Raw genomic sequence first — 18,749 nt, forward strand, 5'->3', positions numbered from 1 at the left:
ATCGACTCGGAATGAATCCGTTTCCGACGCCGCCAATCCTACGAGACTCTGAAACACCCCCCTGATCGGCCGGAAATATTTTGGGAAAGCGGATAGCAAGTAAGAGTTATATCATCTTTTAATTTCTTTAAAATTGTATTCCACGCAATGCTGAGTTTACACCCCGCATCTCTATTTAAAGTATTTTTTACTGAGCCTGATCTCAAATTCCACTTTAGCAAGCCTGTCCCAAAAGCTGTAGGAAAGATATATTAATTTCACGTTATTCCATTTTATTTTGTTGTATCTATTGATGCTATGAAACTTTGATGAATTACAACGGGAAAAAAAACTTGTGGAGACTCTAAGAGGACTTCACGCATGTAATTCTCAGGGAAATAACTACATAACATGCATGAAAATGCTACAAAGATGAATATAACCACTGTCGCACTCATTGTCAGCGCAACCGTTCCGAGGGTTAAGAAAGCACTTGCTTCGCACGAAAAGGAAATCGTCCCCTCCCCACCACTGCGTGAACTTCATTCGTCGTCATAACCGTTCCCGGTAATTCTCTCTATTGGCTCCAACCCTTGCAGCCACAACTGACCTTCGGCCATTAAACTGACCAATCGTTGCGTGAAAATGCCGAGCACTTCGACGGGGGGAAATGCAATAGGAGAAGATTGTCTCAAAGAGATTCCGATGCCACATTCTGAACTGAATAAAAAAAACGGAATGCATCCACTTTCTCCTGCTTGAAAAATGTGAATTTCAATGGCGACATCACTCAGTATTTAAATAACTGAGCATTAATAACATTAACTGCGGATAATGTGCCTAAAGTTTTCACTTAAAGTTTGGAGATGTTATTCATAACCGGCATCTTGTGAAATTACTGTGTAATCGAATGTATTGTGTACAATGTACAGCGTCAACGATGAAATGGCTGAACGCCAGTAATAAAGGGGATGAATAGGCGAGCACTACATAGCATAAAATCATGTCGTTATGTTACAGCAAAAACCTAATCCATATAATCGAATTATTCACCTTCAAGTTTTTCCACTCACGTACAAAGAAAAAGACGGCGATAAGGGTCGACAATATAAAATATACAAGATTCATATATATTCCCTATATTAACGGCAGCTGTTTCCCTTCGACCCTCATCGAGTTTACTCCTCCACATGGATGTTAATAACGCATAAATCTTTTTTATAAAATTTTACGAAACAATATAGTACCTATATAAGATTCCTTGTCACCATTGTGAACACTGGTACGTGGAACAAACATCTCAGTACCAAAAAAATAGGATTTCGCAACACAAATAATCTTTGAAAGGGTATGTCACATTTATTTTTTTCTTAATTTAAAATCCATTAGTTAAAAATTTTTAATGGATATTTGGGACAGTAAAATTATTTTTTGATAATAAATAACTTTAGTATTTATTGTAATTCTCATCTGTTCATATAATAAGCCTTGAAAATACTAAATAAATATCCGAAACGTCGGCAAATATGTTTTTATAAATTACCTAAGCCTCAAGAGTTCATTTTTAAACATAAACAAAAGATAAAGAGCAAAAGAAATATATAAATCATATTCTCGTCGATTACATAAATGCGGCTTTGAACTCAAATAATGCATAAGGAAAAATTGAGCTCTACCTCTAAGGCCTAATTGGCCTCTAAGCAATACAAAACAAAAAGAAAAGTCTCCAATTGCCGTAAAATAACGGCGATTGTAGACTTTCCTTTTTGTTTTGTATCAAATAATACAATTCAACGTGTGCATGGACACATAACTTCATCACAATATATTACCTGGAAAAAAGGAGCTTAAGCTCACGTATCAAACACAAATTAACACTAATATCCTAACAATTCATAACTTAATACATAATATCAAAGTAAAAAATAGTTAAGCAGTCAATATTCAATTTTAGTCATGTTTTATGATACAATTACTTACTTAATGCCATTAATGTTGTTCCATCACAATTTTATAGAGCAAAGTCTTGACGATAGTCGATAAAGGAGCAAAATTTTCGAGATAAAAGTTGACAAATAAATATATTATGAAGATCAAATCCCAATAACACATCCAATCAGCTACAAGGCTCCATATTTCACTTTAAAAATATGAATTTTCAGGATATTTCACACACTTATTAGATTCCCTATTGAAGGCGCTGAATACATTCCGGCAGAATGCCTTCTATAATGCACCAACTTAAAATTATTCAAAAGAGAAGGTATCTTAGTGAAATTCCATGTCGAAGCTAATGATCTTCCTCCCTGGAATTTAATTTCTTAATCTTGCACTTGCACTGGCATTTTCACGCAATACAAACCGAAAAAAATACCTCCACATTACGTACCCTCGAAATCCAATGCTATCCTCCTCTTTGTGACGTCAGTACTTAATTTATGCGAAGAAAAATAAGTCTGCCTTGGGTAATCGATTGTGCGAGAGAGGACGGGACCGCGAAGAAAAGCCAAGCAGATAGTTTGGAAGCCTTGAACGCCACCGGATCCATCGAAGGAACGCGAACATTACAACACAACTTCCCAGCTACTCCAAATCTTGAAGATTCAGAAAAAACTGTACGCAACATGTTTCACTGTATCCTTCAGGGCTCACTGTCAGCTATTGTTTAAAAAACTGGGTCTGATCATTGTACCGTCCATTTATGTAAATTATGACATTTGTGCTATACGTTTGATCCAACAAGTCCCTATTTGATATAAATGAAACACTCCACAACAGCTGCACCAGGAGATCTGAGGATTTGCATACTATAAACAGAACTTTAAATTGTGGTAATGGGGATAAAACTATACAATGTAATCCCATACCATATTAAAAAAGAGACAACTTTTAATGCCTTCAAAAGACTATTACATAACTTTCTCCTGAAGAAATGTTTCCATAAAGTTGAGGGCATATTTAGGTGAGTATTTCTGTGTAAATATGTTTTTCATTGTTCTCATTATGTCTTTTGATGAGGGCTCTGGATACTTTGTAATGCCTCTGATACAAATACTCAAAAAATAGAGGATTATCCAGCGCGCCACTAAAATGTATTGTCATCCAAAGCGCATTTTTCATTTAAAAAAACTTTGACATTATGCCACTTCACTTTTTATACCTTCCATGACTTGGTATTGCGGTACTTGAAAGGTATTGCGGTGAAACCCAGAAGCATGGAGATATCACAAATTATTTAGTTTTAGAAATCCCAGTTTATACGAATCCCAGTCAATTTTAACCTCATTTGAAAAAGCCAAGATTGGCGTCCATGCTATGCCACTCCACGTGACGTCACAGGAACCGAGATTCTATACGAGTAGATAGGAGTTTTACATCGTCTGAGATTACCAATGCATGAATGAGGCACAGAGCTCAGGGAAACATTTCTTAATAATCACCTATTAAAGTTTCCTTCGTTTGATAGGGTATTGAAAAACCTTATTTAAGCCAAGCGCTAGCTGCTAGCAGAGTATTCTGCTACCTGCTAGCAGCCTGCATCGTATCGGCGCACATATCCTCGCCCCAAGGTCACCTCACACGGCAGCAGCGGGAACCAGAATGACATCACACGGGCTTTTCCCAGCATTCATACTTAGCCGTCGCGTTTTCGCGCGCTTGAAAATGTTCACTTTTCATTTAATCGCGAGAAATAGATATCGTCATTTAAAAATCTAAAAGCGTGAAATACGTACTTCAGGAGTAATAATGTTTCGATTTCGGCAATAAAAAAATAATAGGAAACCACCTTATTTTCACCACGATGGATTTCAAAAATGCTCATTAGTAATATGGCATGCTTTCAAATTAAACATCTTACAATAATAAGCAACTTTATCAAAATATTTCACTCAATTTCTTTGAAAACGGATTGATGTGTGCTCAAAGTAACAGCATGAATCAAGGCTTCCGCGTGGGTCGATTTGAGGAGCTTCCTCCACGGCGTGGCGTCTCCCCCTAGCGAAGAGATTTGATCGCATTACTGCGGACACCCTCAGTTTTCGAGAAAGACGCCCCCGCGCCGAATTCCCCAGATGACGGCGGAAGTGCGTCACACTCGGGGACGCTCGTAATATGCGATCGCTACCAAATGGGTTGAGGCAGTGACCCTATAGCCCCTCTATCTCGCCCACACACATCCCAGCGGTAAAGCAAGCGACAGTGAGTGGGAGGTGTTGGATGTGATTATACAGTCACAGCGTATTTCAGACAAAATAGTTAATACCATAGTTCCCAATCAATTATTATACTGTTGTTATATGTAATTTGTAGTTGAGTTCTATGTTTACTTCTTTATCGCTGATGTTTTGTTGGTTGGCGACCAAACATAGGGTGCTTTCCAATCACCTTGCGCAGATTAGCTCACATCGCAACAGATTGAAACACACTAGCGCAGACGAACAATGGTGCAGGATGTGTTCCCAGTCTGTTTAGCGCAGATGACGTCAAACCTGCGATTGGAACACGCCCTGAGCTAAACAGTTTAAAACAGATCAGCGCAGATACGCGATTGGAAAGCACCCATATTTATTTGTGTACTCGCAGCAACAATACCTTCTTATGTGATGTTCTATGAATTATGTGTCAATCGATCTGAGTTGAAGTATTAATATTTATCGCGGCAGCGCCTCTTTCCTTTTTCCTTCCTCTCCAGCCCCTCCCCGGGTGATCGGGCGTATAAGTCTCTGACTTGGTTCCCGGCCCCGGTGGGTTGTATCCCTGAAGGGCTCCCCTTGAGCCCTTAATGCGTTTTGAAGTCTTATTATTCAAAATTCGCTATAACCAGTGTCTTCCAGCAGGAATGTAAGTTCACTTTAACAAACTAACGCATGCTGATAAGTTGGACTTCCTTTTTCCCAGTGAATGTTGGCAGTAAATTCTTCTCGGGATTTCATCCGGGCAATCTCCATCGCTGCCAATGTTTCCATGAAATCCTTTTTAGTTTTTTTTCCATCGACGAAGACAATGTAAAAGGATTTCATTAAAGATAACCCGGATGAAATCCCGAGAAGGATTTATTACCATCCATCATTCTTATATTCTTGCGTATGCTTTCGCGATGTGGTGAAGATTCAGCGGATAAGTTTACGGGATAACCACCGCGTGTCTACTAATTTCTAGACAACAGTTTCGCCAGCATTGGAGCTGGCTTCTTCCGGTCGATGAAGTGATAAAAGGTGGTTTCGACTGTCTTTTATATGCATCCGTCGGAGTCAGGCGTCTTCTCATTACTCAATTTAGGAGGACAGAGACTTCTCATTGGTCCGTTTTACACTACTCGTTTAGATAGCATCTCTTCTTGCCAAGGGAAAGATATACTATCCACATATCATTGAGATGATCAAGCGATAAATATTATGTGATGATGATCAAGTGATAGAAGGTATGAAATCCACGACAACTTTCAACGGGAAAGACGGATACCAGCCATCCAACTCATGCAAAAGATTTCTCAAACGAACTCGGGAGATAAAGAAAAACGGGTCCAAGCTCAAAAGAACAACAGCAGAACACCTCCAACGCCAGTTGGATGTATATGAAGACTCGGCTTTTACGTGGAAACTCACAGCAAACCCTAAAAAGCGTGCACACGTCGATTTCGTTTGAAGACATCAATTCCAATCATTGATGGAGCAACTTCTCGAATTCCACGAGCGGACAAGGCGAAATTCCCAGGACTTACCTCTTACACAAAACTGACATGGAGCCAGCACATTAAAAAATACGGACGGTAAAACTGAAGCCACTTCAGCACCCTTAAGAACTCCACAACAGATCCAAACTCTCACTTAAAGCCAAACTCATGCTCGTTAGAGCGATGATAAAATCACTTTTATCACAAGGTTCACCAGCATGGCTGACAGCAGCAAGGTCACACTTGCAGAAAACTCTTTGTACTAGCTGAGAATTCAATCATAAGAAAGTTGTTAGGCGCGCGCCTTGTTACGTTCGAAATCAGGATTTAGGCAAAGACCTCCACACCATTTCAATATTAACAAATATAAAAACCAATTTAACCACATTCAAAAAATCCCTTCTGGAAATGACAACCCAATCTCTCTGGGAGCACGAACCAACTGCAAAAACAGCTTACCGAACCCCACAATCCTCCTGTGCACCCAATTATATCTCCTTCCCATAATTACCTATTACATGAAATTTAAACACAGAAGTAAGGAAACAGCTTATCAGAACTTACATTTGGAGTATGCTTCTCTACGGAAGTGAGGAATTTATAATGACAGCCGCGGAGAAATAACGGATAAAGGCCTTAGAAATATGGTGCTACAGAAGAATGATGAACATCAAATGGATCGGCCGAGTATGTAATACGGAAGTCCTTACAAGAGTAGGAGAGAAGAGAAGCCTCATGAAAACCTTGATAAGAAGACGGAACAACCATAAAGGCCATATTTTCTGACATGATGGTCTGATGAATGTTCGAGGGGCAAGTGGATGACAAGAACGGAAAAGGAAGACCTCGAACGAAATATATGCAACTGTTAAAGAAGGATGAGAAAGAAAAGACATACGTAGGTGTGAAAAGATTAGCTGAGAGAAGAATTTAGTTGAGAGCTGCGTCAAACCAATCTTACGATTACGTTACGATAATATCTCCATGGATACAGTTCAAATAAATATTCACTCAATTTCCGAATATATTATTTAAAAAACCCACAGGCTTATTTTCTAAAAGGTCTCTTAAAGTTGAATGAAACAAGTCGTGGAGCCCAAACGTTGAAAAAAACTGATTTTCCGCTTTTATTTCAATGAGACGTCAAAAGTAGATGATACCAAACAGAAAATCAATATGATCAATTAATCTAAAATGACTTTTATTGCAATGAACCGGAGTCATCCTCCAACTGAGACAGGCGAAAAATAAAGCAAAGTGATATTCCGTCGTGGCGTGGCTTCGAAGGGGACGATGATGATGAGGACGTGATAATGGTTTTGCCATTCCGTGAAATCTTATCCAGACAAGTAGCCTCCCATTTATATCTTCTACACTCCCGGAGGAAAAAGATAAATGCCTTCTTCCGAGACGGGAAAGAGTCTTCCACTAAATTCGCGAGCCAATTGGAAATAGATAGCAAGAACTTCCTCGAGTACGCCACAGTGTATTATGTAACACGTAAGTAACCGATGAACATCACAAGTCAATTAACGATAAAGATTCTGACTTTGTAATACATTTGAAGGAGTGATGATAAAATGTAGACGTGACATTGTATCGGTACTTAAGTGAAACCGATAATAACCTCACGATCAGATAGAAATTTGCAGTTAGAAATATCTTTGGGGAAAAAAGTTTCAATTAAAAAAAATGTCTACTAATAAAATTTTCCATAATTGATAAGATTTAAGTTTTAATGCATCAAAGTGAAAAGATATCCTTTATTCTCATTTCTTTAAATGTAAATATTTGAATTCACAAAAGAAATTTTTGACAACGTTGATTTCTTTAAACATATATGAAAAATAAAAGGTAAAGAAGAGGTAAAAATGGGGCATTTGAGATGTGGGTTTGGAGAAGAATGGAGAAGTGGACGGAGATGAGGAGGAACGACGAAGTGGTGGACATGGTGGGTTAGGAGAGGCAGCGTATATGTTAATACCAAATTATCTATCCTTCCTAATTTTACCGTGAAAGCATTACATTTTTATTATGGGTACATGCGATTTACTAAAATAATATAATTCTCTTCGACAGTTCCTGTTCTAATTTCGACTTTCATCCGAACGTTTGTCAAGCCACGTACCACTTGCACGGGTAAAATGTCTGTAAACACGGCTTTAGCGTGTCCCTCGTCGGGTTAAAACATTTTGACGACCATCTCTGGATCATAAAAAAATGAAATAAAGGATATATTTTCAATTTGTACTATTGAAAACAAACTGCGTCATGAATAATATTCTTAGAAAAATGAATTAAGAAAAATATAAGTGATGGCTTGCATGTTATGAAGGAGATTGGATACGTACTTTGTTGTTGAATAATAGTATTACTATATTTATTTATTTTAAAACATACGGAAAATATGAATGTTCAGTTATTTCTCCAATTTTTCTCAAATCAGGGGCGAAAGAAAATGATTCGGCAACGGTATAGTTTGATCAAATTGCCAATTTTCGTCAGATATTCACCAAACTTAGCATACATAACTTATTTCACATTCTAAACAATCTTGGGGGAGGGCGGAAGCGCTTCGAGTACAAATAAAAATTTACTAATACAGTACTTATTTCAAGAAAAAAGATAAAGTAGAGGTGTCGGATGGGTAACTTTTATGCAGCAGCAGCCATATACGAGAAAAGACGATCGAAAACAATGACAGATTTTGGCGAGGTGTGTTGGGTTTTTGTTGAGACGGGGCATGATGTGTCTTGTAAAGGATGCAAATTTTTCCTCCTGAATTTTGTGAAATCCGAGCGAATGAATAGCTAATTCGCAGTGTAAGATCGTAAGACCTGGGGGGTGGGTTGGGTAGCGCTTGGCTTCTTTCTTATTTATGTGTAGACTGACTCCGACAGACGGGCTTGTGACGGTATTAGCGAAAATATGTGAGCGGGTTGGATTATGCCGGGGTGGGTTGGGGCATGGCTTTCGTATTTAGGACATTAATTCGTCCCTCAAAATTATACCAAATTCCTCCTAATCACTCTAATTGATACAAACTAAGCGGACAGGCCCGTAACTTTGTTGACCTTAGCAACAGTTCGTTTTCGATCGTCTTTTCTCATCTATGATGACTCCTGCAACGTACAGGTTACCCGTCCGACACCAAGTTAAGTACCGTATTAATTAATTTTTATTTGCACTCGAAGCGCTTTCGCCCTCCTCTAGGATTGTTTAGAATATGAAATAAGTTATGTGTTATTAAGTTATGTTATAAGTTTGGTGAAGATTCGACGAAAATTGGCGATTCGACAAAACTAAACTGTCACCAATGATTTTTCGTCCGAATAAAAGTGGAGTTTAAAAGGACGTGTTTGCAGCCCATTTTCGATTCGCTCGAAGGAATTTCGCATCGCGACTGCGAGGCACAAACACCGCCTTAGGGTCGAGCGAGCGAGCGACTGGAACTATTTCCTCAGCGACTTCTCCCGAAGGGATTCGCAAATACGAACGACAGCCATCGGTACGAGCGAACGAAGGAAGGGGTTCCTCACGGGAGCGTCCATTAGGCTTGCGACGAAGCTGATCGACGACGAAGGTTCACTCACAATGGCGAGCACAACAGTAGTTAAAATCGGACTGCCGGAGCGTTCGGTTTCCACGTATAAACTCAGACTTAGCCACTATTCATACACGATATATTTAGTTGCGTAATTATCCTCCATTACACTTGATAACCACTGAAGGCTTCGATCCCAAAGCTGGATTGTGATAGGAAAGCGTTAACCTTAACCCAGACTAAACCAGGGGCTCATAAATGACATGAGAGCAAAAATTATATCTTAGTAATAAATTAAAAATATCTTAATTATAATACATGAAATTAATTTTTTTCAAAAAATAATTCAATTTGTAAATAATAAATTCTGCATTGGCGTAAATGCAGAAGTGGACCATTGCTGAGGAGGACTCTCAATCCACAGATTGATATCAGAGCGACCCAATCGCATTCAATGTGAGTGCAAATGAGTGAAAAATGGGTTTTTATCTTATTTTTCTAAAAACATTTACTTACTTTTTCGAAAGGCCTTCACACTGCACGGTGGGCTGAAATCAAAAAGGAGACACATTATAAAATAACGTTTTTCATGGAAGGTACCTGACAATTCGCAACAATGTTATAAAATAGTCGTCAACCAATTAACAGGATGTTAATTGTCATTTTAATTTGCTGTGTCCTAGGTACAGGAATACAAACATGGTGAACTCTATAGGGAACGGCGTTATTCCGCTGATTTTGAATTGATGGAAAAGTCTCCAGAAATTTTCCTGGGATACCTTAAAGATTAAGTACCTGCTGACGATTTTTGAGCATTGACCATCCATTGGAACATTAAGAAATAATCGCTGGCATCGAATGAATTATTTCAACAACCAAACGATTTTCAATGACACATGACCTATTGATAGTTGATCTATAATCAATTTACATGTTAAGAAGGATGACTGATTGGCCTGGGTGATTATTTTTCATTAAGTCTTTCGATTAGGTCCATTTGAACTAGTATAGTTCTTCAAATTGCTATGGTGACGAGCTTCTGTATCCAAATGATATCTCCCGGGAGAAACTTTAATTGCGTGACGCAATTTTACCTCTTATAAACCCAACATATCAACTTCCAACCTACTATCCTACTCCATCTTTTCACCTACCAACATACTCCTACTATTAGCCAACCAATCCACCGTGTTCTTCTTTGGCGCACAATGATCAATAGTTTTCTTAGGAGGAGAAAGGACGATATTGGCCACTGAATGCCAAAGAGCACAGTGTATAATGTACAGAAGTAATGCGGGAAACATAATGGAAGGAAAAATTGACGGAAAAGTCTAGAGGGGAAGACCGAGGGAAAGTACTTATGACAGATCAAGAAAGATATGGGGAAGTTGAGCCTCAGGGAGGTCAAATAATAGAGGGTTTGGATAGGAAAAAATAGAGGGTTGCAGTAGGATGCCAATCATAGGATTGAAATGCTATGAAAAAAATGGCAGAAAACCGAGTCAACAATCAAAATAAGAAACTCTTCATCTAAATGAAATTTTTAAAGTGCGACTTCACATCGAACGAGGAAAAGGAGCTTAGTTAAATGGAGTGCTACGCAAAATCTACCATCGAGCATTCAGGGGGGGTCTGGCAGGGGCGGTTGGGTTATTCGAAAAGTTATTTTAGAGTTTTATTAATTAATTCTCACTTTTCATAGTATTTTGTCTTACAAAATGTCCTTTTTATTATTAACCTATTTCTAATTTTAAGATATAATAGCGTCAAAATCCACTCATGTAATTTCCTAAAATTTTCCAGGGGAGGAGGGCCCCATCTTGAAGCCGGGGGCTCCCAAACAACTCACACCGCCCCTCCGTGCATTACACAGGTGAGTTGAAATGAGCATAAACCGTTACCGAGGAGTTACCGAGGATAAATAACATAAAATCGTACTTTGGGTCAAGACCAGAAGGAATTTCCCCGAAATATATATTAGCCCGTGAAACTAATGAGGAAGCAACGCGACATATCACAACAGGCTAATTTAAATTGATATGGACGTTCTGCTGCTGAATTATCAGGAACATACATTCATATCCTGCAGCTGAAAAGATATTTTCGCGGAAGCCATGTAATGTAGGTACTAAAATATAATGAATGCACTGTAATATTACTTAATTCTCTAAGAAATATAATATGAATATATCTATAAGAATGAATGAAAATAATATAATAAAACAATATAAAATGGATATAATATTACTAGTAATATTACACACTTCTCTAAGCAATATATATGTCGTTGAGTAACTTTTTTTGCATTAAATGAGAATTTCACACAATTTAACTAATATTATTGCAGCAAACACGAAATGCAGATAGGAGACATTTTACACACAGCATTTTATAAAACATAAAATAGAATCAATACAAGAAACACAATTCAGAAGGAATTTAGCATAATTAGAAACCAAACAAAATTCTAAATTTACGAGCTCGATTGTATTATGTGTAAAATGAGATAGAGAATAAAATAGACAAGTTCGTTCCCAAATTTAATTAAATTGCTCGTATTCAATCAAAATATCAATTTGACTATCAATTGCCCACAAAAAAATTTTTACCGAAGCTAATAGAGTCGATAATGCTTCATCACAACAATTCTCCTTTTTTCAGGTAATGCCCCTTGAAGAAAGACGCATGATTACTCATGAGTAATAACTCCTCCAATTTCTATACATCGAAAATATTGTACTCAAATTATTCGCAACGAAAGTGTTATATATACCGACTGTGGTTCCTCCTATTGAAAGAAAAATATAAATATTCCCTCAAAAGTAGGTTTACCTGACAATGTGAGGGGCGATCATCCCGAAAATATGTATAAATTTTTATTTCCGGAACTTTAAGTAATGATTCTCACGATAATGTTACCGCGAGGTGTCGGTAGTGGCTTTTTCGAGAGCAAATATATTTTCTCTCATCTCAGCCTCAAGGCCTCACACGTCGAGAGAGGGAAGCACACTTTAATCTCAGCCATCGATCCAATCTCCAGCTTAAGAAGGCTTGGCTGATGAATCTCGCAAGATAAGACAAGGGCGAGCTCTCCCGACTTTGAAATATAAATTTATTTAAATCCTGGACGAATCCTCAGGAGACTTGGGCTTAGGAAGGAAGGCCGACCGACGCGCCGCCCTCCCCAGTTCGGCAGGCCGATGTACTAATCCCAATTTTAACGGAGAGGTTCAATTAAACACAGGCCGAAAACGAGGTCAGCCTTCCTTACGGAGCTTCCAGTTATCTCCTCCACCTTAAGCCCAACAGCAATATCAGCCCCACCGAGACACTTGCGCTTTCATTGTTTTTAATTTCACTTTTTTGAAGCATGACGTCAGATGGCACTACGGAGCACTCCAAGGGAGAGTCCCCCAGATTTCTACATAATAACTCCGAAGTTGAGGGAGTAGTGTGGAGAGTGCAATCTAGAGGACTCTGATCCCAGGCTACTCTGATTGTTTATTACAGGACGGGTTATGGCGGATATTTGTAGTTGGCAGAGGAATTTAGAAAAATCATGGTAATAAATGGGTGAAAGGTCTTGTTAGGTCTCTGAAATCTCCACGGGGTACGGATCTACTATAAAAAAGCAAACTTTCCGGAGTGAAGGCTACTATAAGTTTTTTCAAGGCTACTGTAAGTACCTCGTTGCATTCGACGCTTACCGCATGGTAAAAAGCATTACTTTAGTTGATGATATTTTAACGCATCATTTTTTTAATTCCATCATTTATTGAGGCTTGAATTTATTGCAACTACCTATCTATCTATAATTATCTAATGCGAAAGTCTTTGATTTTAAGCAATTAAAGAGAGTATAATGCTTTTTAACTCACGCGCGACTAACAGCATTGAGCATCAGATACAGCCATAATTTACGTCTTAACTGGCCGTATGTGTCCTCTGATGGAAGTTATAATATGACGTAACTCAGAGAGTTTACGAAGAAGTCGTCTGTTTGAAGCTTCACATGCACTGGTGGCGCCGCACCGTGGCCTGCATCAGCAAAGGTATCATGGCGGAATGCGGAGTTTTTCATCCTTTAATTTTTAATATTCACGTGAAAGATATTTTAGACAGCAAGGGCTGGTCCCAAAGGATCTACATAGAGGATGCCCCAAACCGCCCTGTCGAAGCTTGTCTGTTGCTACTTCGGGCGCATTATGATCGGCTCTCTGAAATGCCCGCATAGTGATAAATTTATTCTCAATATTAGGGCCGTATTTTTAAACAATACTTTTACTCTTACTCTTCGTCAAAGTGGAAAGAGTTAGAGTCGTGTCTTCACCTACTATTCGCAGTCAAGAACGTTCCTACAGCAACACCAAACTCTACCTCTTCGAATTAGTGAGTGTTGAGTTGATCGCTGAAGTTCTCATATCTACGTCATGCTTTATGACGTTTGCTGCCCATTGTTCATTGCGGTAGGAACGCATCAACAAAAAGAAGAGTCGCTTTTATTAATAAAAATGGAGGACAACAAGTTGGTCCGACTTGTAAGGGAAGAGACGAAGTTGTTGGTTGGCATCATAACTAAGCGTCGGGAGGTGTTGGAGAGCAAGAGACGGATGCATTATCGAATGCGAAGAAGACGAGAGCCTGGTTGGATGTGCAGGACGAATTTAATTCGAATGAATTTGTTCGGAAGGTAAGTATGTTTTGAATAATTGGAATTTAAAGTGATTTTTTGATTAGGTATTTAATGAAATTCCGTTTAAGTAAATTGTGTGGGCGCCAGAAGATGGTGACAAATGCATTATCCGATTGTTGTAAAGATTTTTGTTTCAATGAATGATAAATGTCTAATACTTGCAGCCGTGATTAATAGCATCAAAAAATTATGAATTTACCCAGACCTAGAAAAGAAATCTTTATGAGAAGGAATGGGGCCTCCTCTACGTACTACCATAGGGACTGGCTTGAGAATCCTCTATTAGAGTACCAGTGGAGGGACTATAGTATTCTCTCCCCATTCTCTAACGAAGGACCCAAACGACCGAGCCGGCTTCAACTGGAGAAAATTAAAAGCGCCACCAATGGGCGACATCGCGAGAGGCTGAAGTCCAGTCCACCGGCCAGAGTCTAGCGCGGTGCTGGGATTAAAGAGGGACCATCGACACGCTCCGAGGTTCCAGAGGGGATTAGGCCCGGGGCTAATTGGAAAATGAATTAATTGGAGTTTCAGCCGAGCGAGGGGGCGCAAAGGTTCGCTCCTAAATTAAATAACCTTCTTCTTCCGCGAGAGAGAATATTTTCCCATTTTAAGTGAACAAATAAATGTAAAGAAAAAGTCAGAAAACACCAAGGACAATGGTACAAAGTAGTACCTACGGCCAAACCTGCAATAATTGCGACGTATTGGGTGGCCGGAGTAGCTTCGACTAGCAGGTACCATTATTAAACTCCCTAAAGATTTCCCCAAGAGCGAAGAAAATCCAAAGTCCTACCCAATCGATTTCTCGAATTAGAAGTTACAGGGATAGTGCAAAACACACACGTTGATGGGTCGCAATTAAATTCCTACCGATAGAGTGCGTGCGAGAGGCATTCCGTAGAATTTATTGCAGGGGGTGTAATGCAATTAACACAAAAGTTAGTTACCCATGAAAATATACCGATCATTTTGTGCCTAGCTGATTTTTATTTTAAATGTTAACGCTGATTCAGTGTTTTGAAATGTAGGCCTTGAATAACACTGTTCTGCAAAAAGAAGTTAAAAAAACTTCTCGGCTACAATTCAAGGTGTGTCTGGCTAATTTTGGGTTGCTGAGTCCGAAAATTACCGCAAATTTTTTTCAATCACCCTCCATTTTTACGAGCAACCCCTAAATTGGGGAAACCAACCCCGTATCTAAACTTAACGCTTTTCAAGGGACTTTTACTAATGTCATCTGCTTCTTATGTTGGGGGTGTTATCCCCCAAAACCCTCCCCTCGCTGCGCCACTGGCTTCAACGTTGTATAAGCGATTTTCAAGAAATATAATTGAAGTTATTAACAGCGTAATGGAACTTTTTTGCCGCAGGTCATTTATATTCAGACGATTTGTAAAACTTCTGCGCACGAGGGCAGCACTGGATTACTACGGTCGTGTGAATGCACGTTAGTTGTTACCTATGAACTGACCAAGGTTGCATGATCGAGGCGATACCGAATGCATAACTATGTATTGTTGAGCTTAGTTTTCATCAGAAAACTTTCCCAAAAACTAAAGCAACTACCACACCATATACGTGAAGGTAACTAGATTATTCTCACCGTTTAGTATTGTGTCTTTCAATATGGGGTTAAAAATTTTAATAAGAGGGAATTCATTCGAAGAATATTTCCAGGACGTAAAGGAATATTACCAAATGCCTACATACTACATATTTAAAAAACCAAGGGATAGAATCCCTAACAACTCTCTTCAAAAATCATAAATCCCTTCCTTATCCCAAACGCAGGCCATTTCTTAACCTCATCCCATTTCTACGGTTTTTCCACATTCTTTTTTTATGAATATTATCATTGACGTCCCTGAAAGGGATTTACATAAAATATTCCTCTTTAATGAATCACTCCCTTTGGAATGTGGAGCTTTACTGTACGCCCCCCAGATATTCCGGTTTCTAACGTTACTCAGGGCAATCGCACACAATCGAAACGAATGGTGATCGAAGATGAATCGTTCTTGGGCCATTATTAAAAGGGACGACCTAACATCCCCCGCCACACTCCTATCGCGTGGGCTTGCGGACGAGTATGTAGATATTGATGTAGACAGCAGATAAGTCTTTTAGGCTTAGGGTGCCCCAATCAATTGATTAATATGAAGCAGACAAGTTCATTCGGGGTGAGGTCAGGAGTTAATATCCATGATAACCTCAATCAAATCATCACCTAGTAACCCTCTTCGCTTCTAACCTCTTAACCTCCAACAATTACTCTAATCTTACCCTTCGATGAAAAGCAATTATTTTTAAAGATTAATCTTTAAGGAGTTTAAAATTATTTATTGATTGTTGTAAAAAATAATAAAAGTAACAACAATAATAAAAATTTTAATTTAAAATAAAAAGTCGAGAGTGCTTAGTGTAACCCGTAGTTCCCCTAAAACCCGCAAAAATGCTGTGGAAAAAATGTCAATGATAACAATAATAGTGATAGTATATCCTTTAAAAAAGCAAATGGATTCATACAATATTTTTAGGGATATGTGGAAGTTAGGCACTCTACTAGCTGAGCGATTGGTAATGTTTACAACAAAATGTGTGATACATTAGAACAAACTAAAACCCACTCGATAACAATTTCAGAGGTCAAAGCACATATAATTAGTTTTCTTTCGTTTTATTTCAAACCATTAAAGTTAAACCAGTGACAAAGCTTGAGCAGGCATTTCATGAAGCTGCATTTCGTACCTCAATAATGGCTTTACAGACAAATAATTCATCAAATTTGGCCTACTGCAGCCTATTACATGATAAAATAATTTTTTAACTACTACTTTTTCGTCTTAAAATGGGTAAAGACTGTTCAAAATCAATCCCAAGTGAAATTAAGCATTAAAATTAGGAAAGTACTCCAGTTTCCACTGATTATCGACTACTTCAACAATTTTCTATAGTTACTACAGCGAACAAAACACTTCCAGAAAGGAATTATTCATAAAACTGTCTCCGAATCACGATGATACAAAATAAAAACGTAAAATTATATCAGACAGGATCACCATTTGGAATAAAAACAACGTAAAAGAAAATAGTTGAGTGCTTTCAAGTCTTCCACAATGTATAATATTTATTAAGGTGACTATGAAATTACTCGCAAGGTCTTATTTATAAAATGGATTACGAATCACGATGCTTCAAATTAAAAAAGGAAATTGATATTTGAACTGGATTACCATTTGAAAAAAAAAAGTAAAAAGATTTTTCTTATTCAGCTCCCTCAAATCTTCCGCCCTCTGATCGATTTGCTATTTTTTTCATTTCAAGATAAGAGGAAAATATTGAGTCGTAATGAGGCCAGTAGAGATTTCCTCATCCCTAGAGGGAATAAAAAAGCCACGCCGAGCGTATTCCAATTTGGAGCAAAAGCATTGGAAAATAAGAGGATGCCGAATGTGAGCTATTAATATGACTTTAGTGCTCCACCGAAAGAAAATTTATCTTCATGAACCCAGGTAAATGCATCTATTGAGCGGAAAATAGAGGAAAAACACATCAAAACGATTGGATCGACGAGAAAAATCTGAATGAATCTACGTTTACATGAGGGGTTGAGCCTAATTAAGATTGAAAAGCACTGCATTAAACAAATAACTTACTAACATGAAATAATCCCAAATGCCTAGGTAGTTACACCATCTTCTTCCAAGGCGAATCATAGGCTGGGTTTTATCCAACAAGGTGTTGACCGGCCCAGTGGCGCAGCGAGAGGGGGTGGGGTTTAGGGGATAACCCCCCCCCCCCCAGAGATCAGACAATTTTTCAATTTTAATGTATTTTATTTATTTGGATTAATAATACTTATAGAATGGTGTACGAATTAATAGATATAATAAATATCCCTCAGAAGGCCGTAAAACTCACCATTTTTAACCATTTATCTTTTTTTTCTGGCGGAGGGCCCTCGCACCTCCCGCTTACCCTGGCAGGTATGCCACACCCCCAGACACCCCAGTATTAGTTGTGCCTGAAATCCCCCATATCCTTAATTCCTGGCCGCGCCCCTGGACCGGTCAACTTGGAATGTGAAACCCAGTCTGAGATCCGCAAGAGATGAAGACGCCTTGGTGGTGTAACTGGTAGCATAACTGACCGGCAACCAGAAGATTTGAGTTCGATTCCCGAGTTTCTTTTCGAATTTCATCTTTCATGCATATATGCTAATTGATTTTCTATGCGAATTGATTTTCTATGCTAATTGATTGAATTGGAGGAATTTCAACTATACTGCATATAATTATAATAAGATTAGATGAAAATGATTGACTTCAAATGTTTTTCTATCAACACGGAAATAATTTGTTAAAACACATACAGTTGTAATATGAATATGAGGCTTACGGGGTAACCAACGTCAAGATTTTCAAATGGTCAAAATTTCCTCTCCTGTGCCGGAGACCTCATCAGGACTGATGACCGTGTCGCCTTTATTGAGTATCATTTGTATGGTGGTTGCTAGCAGAGACTTTTATGGAAGACTTTCTATCTATAAATGACTGGAAGCTATGTTTCGCTAATATTCTACCCGTTTTTCATAGGTTCCTACAATCTTTAATTTCCAAAGTTTCTCGGGAGATTCTAGTTTTAAAATGATTTCCACTGGCGAGAAAATTATTATTATTATTAAGCGAGTATTAATATTTACGAACATGGACCGCGAGAATGTTAGTCATTTCAAGCATGTTAGGAGATAATATTTGGATAATTTGGACACACTAATGGCTCAGAAACATTGGAGTCACTGGATATATATATAATGACCCGGCTGGAAAACAGAGAATAGTTCCTGAATGTCATTC

The 18,749-nt window shown here is 38.4% G+C and overlaps 1 long non-coding RNA gene across 2 annotated transcripts in view; it reads right to left on the bottom strand.

The window, feature by feature from the left end:
- The window catches only part of LOC124154485, a 139,234-nt gene that overhangs the window by 79,093 nt on the left and 41,392 nt on the right, over positions 1-18,749 (bottom strand). For both annotated transcript variants that reach the window (XR_006863933.1, XR_006863932.1), the window contains exon 2: positions 9,714-9,745. This is a non-coding gene — a long non-coding RNA (uncharacterized LOC124154485). The remainder of the gene's footprint in view (positions 1-9,713; positions 9,746-18,749) is intronic.

The sequence above is a fragment of the Ischnura elegans genome, chromosome 2, assembly GCF_921293095.1.
Source record: "Ischnura elegans chromosome 2, ioIscEleg1.1, whole genome shotgun sequence".
Classification (NCBI taxonomy): Eukaryota; Metazoa; Arthropoda; class Insecta; order Odonata; family Coenagrionidae; genus Ischnura; species Ischnura elegans.